We start from the raw sequence: 8,381 nt of genomic DNA, 5'->3' as shown, positions 1-8,381 counted from the left end.
TGTGTAAAGCGAAGATAATGATGCGTTTTTTATTAGGTAATCATGAAGATGTAATAATTTCTGGCCCAGAGTGGGAGGTCAGTAATTAATGCTCAACTGATGAATGAATGAATAACCTGAGAGCACACAGTAGTTCATAAAGGCGAAGTACCCTGTCAACCCAGGAGAACAAGAAGATCTGTTCTACACAAGTCGCACAAGCTGTCTGTCATGTGCTGACACCCTGCTGAACTACCCATTCCTTTTCTAGAGGCTTGAACAAATTGAAATTTCTTCCTTCTTTAATTCAAATCTACATCCTTCGCCTGCTCCCCCTGGGTCCTGGCTCAGCTCCCAGGAGCCACACAAGGTAGAATCGGAGGGAGGGCTGGGCCTCCTTTTTTTTTTTTTTTTTTTTGGCCACACCACCTAGATTAGCGCTGGGGAGTGGGCTCCCCCGGATAGCTAGGAGAGTTGGTCACACCCCCAACGCACACACTCACTGTGAAAGCAAAACCTCTCGGAAAAAGGTGTATTTCGAGCACGTGACAAAGTTTTATTTCAGACTCGCAGGTAAGAGGCAGCAAAAGGAAAAGGTTTGTTCACAAAAACAGTCTTAGGAAAGGGCCCTTTTGGAAATACAAAGGAATTTCTAGATAAGTGGATCCTCAAACTTTAGCTGCCTCCGAATCTCACTCGCAGGGCTGCTTAAGACACCTAGCGCTGGAAACCAGTTTCTGATACTGTAGGTCCGAGGTGGGACCCAGAATTGGCATTTGAAGCCCTTGCTGCTGTTCCGGGGACCACACTTTGAGAACCACTGGCCTACACTCGAAATAAAGTTGTTCAGGTGCAAGATCGATTTTACAGAGCCGTGATGCTGCCGCGCTCTTCCACGTTTGGCAAGTAACTCAGGGTTATGCCCTCGGAGCGGCCCTGAGTGCGCCTCTACCCGGAGATACGGAGCCGCCCGGTTCCCCTACGGGCAACGCCCGACCGGGGCCACTTGAGCACACAGCAGGGTCTGGCTTTTCAAGTTGGGATACTCGGGGAATTTAGCTTGAGGTGAAGTTGTCTTTCGTTCCCCGGGAGGCAGACGGAGCGCTTTCTCGGAGCAGCACCCTCGGATCACCGGGGGCGCGCCGGGCGCCGGGAGCTGCGGGTCTCGGGTGGGGCGTGGGCCGCCCTGCCGCCAAGCCCCACATCGCGCATGCGCAGCAGAGCCTCAGCTGCCGGCCAGGAAGGCGCCCCGGAAGTGGCGGTGCGGGGCGGCCGCCGTCTCGGGGTAGGGGGCGCTAAGATTGGCTGTTTCGGTTCCACGCTCGCTTATCCTTCAAGTCCTCGTTCTCCAGTGGGCTGGCATTAATGAGCCAGGTTACTCAGGGCAAGGGATTCGTTGGAAATTTGATTCCTTTAAGGGACCAAAAAGGGAGCGCTGCCGAAACCCGGGATCGAACCAGGGACCTTTAGATCTTCAGTCTAACGCTCTCCCAACTGAGCTATTTCGGCGCCCTTTCAGTTCTCTTTAAAGTAGACTATCACTGAACTATTTGCGTCCGCCCCTTCCGTCTGTTCTCAGTCACTGCTGAAGAGTGTTCCTTCCTTAAACGCTTGCGTCAGAACTCCGCTCTGTTCTTTACCAGCCTGAGCCGCGTAAACCTTACTTTCTTCAACGTAACCGGCATTTCTGACTCAATTATCAGCCGCGGGGCCGCCGAGCGCGCCGGAGCGCCAGCTGCCCGGGACGCAGTCCGGGGGTCCGGGCCCCGCGGCTCCTCCGCGCCTCCCTGGGCGGGCTCGTCCCCCCAGCTCGTCCCCGCCGTCCGCGGGGAGCCTCCTGGCCCGGCGAGGCAGACCCTTCCCGCCGATCCGCGCCGGCCTGTGATCGCACACGTGTGTCACCACGGAGATGAAGGAGCGGACAAGGGCCTGGAGGCAGGATTGAGCCTCCCTGCGACCCTCCGAATGCCCCGGGAACATACCACCACTCTGCACGGAGTCTGCCTGGCACACCGAGGGCGCTCCGTAAGAGCTCGGCGAGCTCATTAGGGACGATTTTCCAGTATCAATGCTACTTCTACACCCGTAGACAAATGTTTCCGAGGCGTCCGCTACGTGCCAGGCGCAGACATTCTGCAAAGCCCAAACATCCTATTGTTTTATATACTTTTTCTTTCCGATTAATTCGTGATTTTCTAAAAGCCCTAATGATTACCGTACCGCCCTTTTGGCCCGCCCTTTAGAGCTCTGAAATTAGGTGGAACCTTCACAGGCAATCTTGAGAGATGCATGGATGAGTGCATTCGAATGTGAAAGAAAAAAAGGATGAAAGATTGAATATTGGAAGCGTTTGTAATCTCTAAGGTGCAGAGTCGCTTTCTGAGTTCCTTTGTTGTGTCGAATGCAGCTAAGACAAGAGCTTGAGATTTAAAAGACCTTGTAGCTAAGGAGGAAAAAGAGACTCAAAAGACCTTGGGGTTGGACGTTGATCTGTGAGGGCTTTGCGGGGCTTAGAGTGGAAGAAGAAGAAATTCGGAGCACCTGCCTGGTGCAGATAGTACAGAAAGAGACGAGAAAAGAGAATATTTTTTACAGGCTTTCTTGTGCCATGAATGTAGGTACCTTTCACATTCTCTTCAGCACATTGCAGGTGAAGACTTGAACCTGGGTGGCAGGTAAGTGTTGATGGGATTTGGGGGGGGGGGGGGAGGGGGGAGAAAGAAGGTCCAGCGTCTAAGGGGAGATGGAGGAAAAAGGATAGGAGAGCACAACCATCAAATTTCACGTTTTCACCATGCCATGCGATAAGATCCTTCTGCAAATTACACGATCATTTGTTGAGTGAAGGCGCATCTCAGAATGTTAAGTGTTGTGATGCATGTCAGGATGAACTGGGTGGCCGCACAGCTAGGCTTGCCCAGCACAGTCCTTGTTTGCACCTGTTGTCCCAGAACCCTGTCATGGTTAGTTAGTACCTCTTTCACTCTTCAAAAGTCTCCAGGGCCTGGGAAAAGAAACAATGTGATCCCCCAATTTATCAAGTGTGCAAAAGGGCCACAGCTTGGTACTACATAACGAACTCTACTGGTTACACCATTAGTGACACGATTTTTAACATCGGCTCAGTATTTGTTGTCGCTGTTTTACCAAGGGAACTGGAAGTTTCCAGGGCTTAGTGTCACAGTTTCCCAACTGTGCAGCAAAGCACCCTGCAGTACTGTAGTGCGGGATATTTTACACTTCTGAGGGAAACAGTGATAACTGGACATCTTTGGGACACCGCGCGAGCTACTCAATAGCTCATAGTTTCAGCAATAGATCAGTCTACATCGCTTTCAGTGACATCATCACTTTGCAAAGCTAGGTTTTTAGCAGTTCTGATAAAAAGCAGTTGCCCGTGACAATAAATGCGTTAAAGGAAATAAAATGGTTATGTCCAAGCTGCTTCAAGGCTTGAGAAATTGTGCCCTACCCAACAGGTGCACACACCCCACAGGTAAGTAGTGATGGCTCTTTACAGATGAAATAAACATACAACTTTCTTTCAACTTCTGTATATAATTTTTCCAAACAATTACAAAGCTTGTGGACATAAACACTTACTAAGTTATTTGGGCCTGAATGTTTAATAAAAGGAACTGTTCAGCATTTCTTTTGTCATGGGAGCATTGGAAAAAATTACTGCGACACTAAGAATATTATGAAAGTTTGAAAACCTCTAGCCTAGTGCCTTAGTGTTGACAGCAGGAATGATAATTATTACCGAGTTTGGGAGAAAATCTGGCTTTGTTCAGCGAGATTGCAGAGGCGAGAAGAACCGTCAGAACTTCCACAGAGACCAAGTGCCAAGAGCTAATGTGAAGTGTAAACCTGTGCACACACATCACAGTAAGGGACAAATGATAAAGATGTTGGCATTCAAATGAAGATAAGATGTTGAAGAAGTCTCCATGTTGAAAAGAAGCTTTGCGTAGGCTGCAGTCCTGTCTTCCAAATTAGCCCTAGGATTTTGGCAATCCAGTCTCATTACCTATGATAACTATGAAAACTAATTACGACAACTAACTGGAAAACCTAAGAATAATACAACTAAAGAGAATATGTTGTACATAGTTACAACATCTAATACATTTTTGAGCTCCTGTCAGTTGATAATGTGTCCTTAGCTTCATTCCTAGGGCCCCACAGCACACACACAAAAATAGCACTTATTTTGATTTGCCTCTGATTTGGATCAACATTTCTCAAAAGTGTTAAAAAGATGGAAGTGTATCCAAAGGACATAGGAGCCAGTTTGAAGGGGCTCCCGCTGGCCAAATCTGATACAATCAGAACATCAAAATAAATAAGGAGAGTAATAGATTATTTACCTTTTGGATAAAATAAAAATCCATGAGTACAATAGTAGAGGGGAGGGGACTGAGGGTTCTGGTTTACAGGTAAGTGACTTGTGCGAACTGATTAAAGTGGATGGAGTGGTGGCAATGGACGTCACCATTGTCTAAGCATCATAGTAATGACTGGCTCAGTCAGGAACCGTGAGTGGATGCCACTAAGCCTGTCGGACCATTGTATGGCCTCAAAGTGTCTCTCTACAGATTGCATAATAGTTGCAAAGAGAAAAATAGAAACCATATAAATAAATGGTGAAGAAATGGGACAACGCCTTGATCTAGTCATAAAGATTAATATCACCAATGAATGACATTCAGATATCACGTGCTGCCTAATGTGATTCTCTGGAAAGGATACAACATCCGTTATATAGTGGTCCGACCAGGAATGCAGAACCTGACCTTAATCATGAGGCAACATTGAACGAATCCAAAATAAAGGTCATTCTAGTAAATGACCTGTATTCTTTACAAAACTCTTACACTCATGAAAAGAAAGACAAGCCAAAGGAACTGTTCCAGATGAAGGGGGAGAAGGAGACATGAGAACAGTGTGATAAGGAGCAGTAGGTGATCCCAGATGGATTCCCAGCTGGGAGGGGAAAATGCTTTAAGGGATATTAACAGAACCATTGAAGAACCATTGGAACATGAGCTGTAGATTACATAGAAGTGTTATTATCAGTGTTAAATTTCCTTGAGTTGGGAACGATAGGTAAGAAAATATGCATGTTTTTAGAAAATACATCCTGAACTCTAAAGGGATAAAGAGGTATATCTGCTATCTACCCTCAAGTGGTTCAGCAAAATAAATAAATAATATGTGTACAAATACAGAGAGAGAATATAAAAAAGTATATGGAGAAAAATATTAAAAGTTGGTGAATCTGAGTTAGAGATATATGGCACTTCTCTGTACCGTTTTGTAACTATTCTGAAAATTGGAAAACTCCATTAAAATTTTTTTTGTTAATACAAATGTGGTGCTCTTGTGGAGCCAGACAATTTCAGTTAGAATCACAGATCAGAATGCTAGGGATGGAAGAGAATTTAGGATTAATTTAACCTGATCCACAGATTTTTACGTATCAGAAAACTGAGGCCCAGAGACATCATAATTTGGTTAAGGTTACTGTCTTGCTTCGCTTGGACTGCCGCAAGAAAGCACCACAGATGGGTACAGAAATGTATTCTCTCACAGTTTGGAGGCTGTGAAGTCCAAGATCAAGGTGGCAGCCGGATAGGGTCCTGGTGAGAGCTCTCTTTCTGGTTTGCAGATGTCAGCCTTCCCTCTCTGCGCGCTCACGTGTTCTTTCTTTGCTGCACGTGCATAGAAAGACCTCTCTCTGTCTTCTTATAAAGCCACCAATTCTATCAGATGAGGACCCTACCCTATGAGATTTTTTTACTTTCATTATCTCCTAAAAGTCCTATTTCCAAATACAGTCACAGTGGGGAAAAGGGATTCAACATATGAACTGGGGCTGAAGAAACACAATTCAGTCCATACTAGTTGCATAATTAATCTGGTGCTGAACTGACTGGGGACCAGTAGAGCATATTCTTTAGTTTGCACCAAGTGCTCTGGACATTTTTTTAAGAAAGTCCCTGTTTCAATTAAAAATTGGTATGAGAATTGAAATCTGAAACTGGAATCTGGGGTTAGGGCTCAGCTTTTTCTTGTAGATGCTTTTTTATGGGCATGTCTATGCATTTTGAAGTTCCTGTGTGTAGAAAGTAATACTTTTGCTTGAGGGATATAAAGCCATTTCTCCAAAGTTATATATTAAAGTGGCAACTTGGGGGAGAAGTGTAAAAAAGTTAATAGATTGTAAATATCATCAGTGTGCTGAATTGATCCAAAAGAAGTTAATTTATTTAAAGCCATTAAACCACAAGTCTATAAAGACCTTATTGTTTTTTGTTTTTGTTGAATCACATACATCAGTATAAAGCCTCTGGGTGTACTTACCAGGCCAAAAACAATCAAGTAAATTATACTCAAGAACAACCTACCAAGCTTTTCGTATGTTCTAATCCAATCCTCCCACATCCATCAAACAAATGCCTAACTAACCATGTGGATTTTGCACAATGCCCTCAAGGCCAGAAAACTTGGATTCTAGAGCTCGAGTTTCAGAGGCATGGGTGATTTTTAAGTGCTGTCAGCTTAATTGCTTGCCTCTCTTTCTTGATGAAAGGGGCCAGCATCCCTACCCCATCTCCCCACTCCACACCTATCCAGCAATTGAGGGGTAAAGCCTGATTATGCACCCAAAGAAATAAGACAAAATAAACTTAGCACAGGAGTTTCTTAAGTCCTCTGATAATTTAAACAAAAAATAAAACAAAACAAAACAGACACAAGAAATAAATCAGTCTGTTCCTTTGTGCCAGTGAAGATACACAAGATCGTGGTATAAAATGACCAGATCGGCTCTCCTCTGTCCAGCAGTTGGAGCTCTCTGGGCACATTTCCAGGGCTGTCCTAAATTACAGGGCAGAAAGCGGGGGCCTGACGTCAGATCCCACCTCTCAGATAGCCGGCCTTCTCTCATCATTAGCAATAGGAAAAGTTGGCTACACCCAGGTTTCCCCAACACATAGAGCTGCATGTGATTTAGAAGGGGCTGTGGCTTCTCTGCATCACTCGTGCTTGGTGTTTTCCCATTCACAGTCCAGTGTACAAATCCTCCTGGACGGGCAGGAAGGAACCTGTCTCACCAGACAGAAGTGCCCTCTTCGGACTGTGCATGTTGTCCTCTGAGCAAGGATTGAATGATTGGATAAGGGGGTATGACTGATGCCTCCCTGCTTGCCCCATAAGGAATGCCAGAAATAAAATCAAAGTGTTGTTCCTCGTCTCCACAAGAAGTAACTTCTGACATTCAATCCCATCGGTGTTTCTGTAATATTTACAGAACGACCTCAGATCAGCTGGGACAATGGCCTCTACCCCATGTGTCAGTCAATGAAAGCGGTTAATGATTGCCAGTATCTCATAGTTATTTGGTGGCAGAGTTAAGACTACAACTCATTCCAGGCCAGAGCTGTCACACTGCACTGTGCTTGTCCCATATCAAACCAGCTTTATCAAAACATTGTGGTTTGTTTAAATCTACGACCCACACGTACTTTGGGGACATTAGGTTTTGAGGCATATGGTCTTCTTGACCTCACTCAGCACCGAATTTTGCCCTAGAGATTAGAAGAATAAAAGACAGATTAACAAGAGAAAGGCAAACAGGGGCTTATTAACCTGCACATTGTGTGGGCGCACACGTGGGAGTACCTAGTGATGAGTAACTCAGGGGGACGGTGAGAACTTGGGCTTACACAGCATCTTAGCAAACGAACAATAAATTTGTAGAGTAGTGACAAGACAAAGAGAAAAGATCAAGTTTCTAGGGTAGCAAATTGTGGGAAGGTAAATGTATGGGAAACTGATGGCAGATAAGTTCAGTTAGTAAAGTTTGTTACATAGATTCCTCTGGCGCCATGTGTGGGCTGATCAGGATGTACTGTCGTCTTTGGTGATTACCTTCTGTCCTTCCTGGTAAGAAGGGAGGGGGGCATCTTTTCCAATTTATGCCGGCTTTTAGGCAAACAGGGGGAAGGCAGAGTTTTCTTGTATCTGCTTCTTCTCAATTGCCTTCAGCTCAAAATAATCCTTATGTATGCCTAAATGGCACATTTGGGGGGAGGGTGCATATTGTGTTAATTCTTAGAGAAACATGGAGAAATTTAAATATGTATATTAAGAAATAACTATTAATTTTCTTAGGTATGAAATTATATATTGCCATTATGTAGGAAAATGCTATGGTTTCTTTTTGGAGATTTATGCTGAAGTATGTGGGGTTAAAGCATCATGATGTCTCACTTATTTTCTAATGTGTTAACACACACACACACACACACACACACACAAATAAAATCAATATAGCAAAGTGTTGACAGTTGTTGAAGGCAGGAGGAGAAATATCTCTTTCACTTTTTCTATGTTTT

The 8,381-nt window shown here is 44.7% G+C and overlaps 1 non-coding gene across 1 annotated transcript; it reads right to left on the bottom strand.

Annotated features, from left to right (window-relative positions):
- Positions 1 to 1,415: 1,415 nt before the first annotated feature.
- On the bottom strand, positions 1,416 to 1,488 carry TRNAF-GAA (transfer RNA phenylalanine (anticodon GAA)). Its single transcript has one exon. It is a non-coding gene; the product is annotated as a tRNA-Phe (tRNA).
- Between the last annotated feature and the right edge of the window lie 6,893 nt (positions 1,489 to 8,381).

The sequence above is a fragment of the Neofelis nebulosa genome, chromosome 1 (assembly GCF_028018385.1).
Source record: "Neofelis nebulosa isolate mNeoNeb1 chromosome 1, mNeoNeb1.pri, whole genome shotgun sequence".
Taxonomy (NCBI): Eukaryota; Metazoa; Chordata; class Mammalia; order Carnivora; family Felidae; genus Neofelis; species Neofelis nebulosa.
The sequence above is the reverse complement of the archived record's forward strand: the minus strand, read 5'-3'. Positions and strand labels throughout refer to the sequence as shown.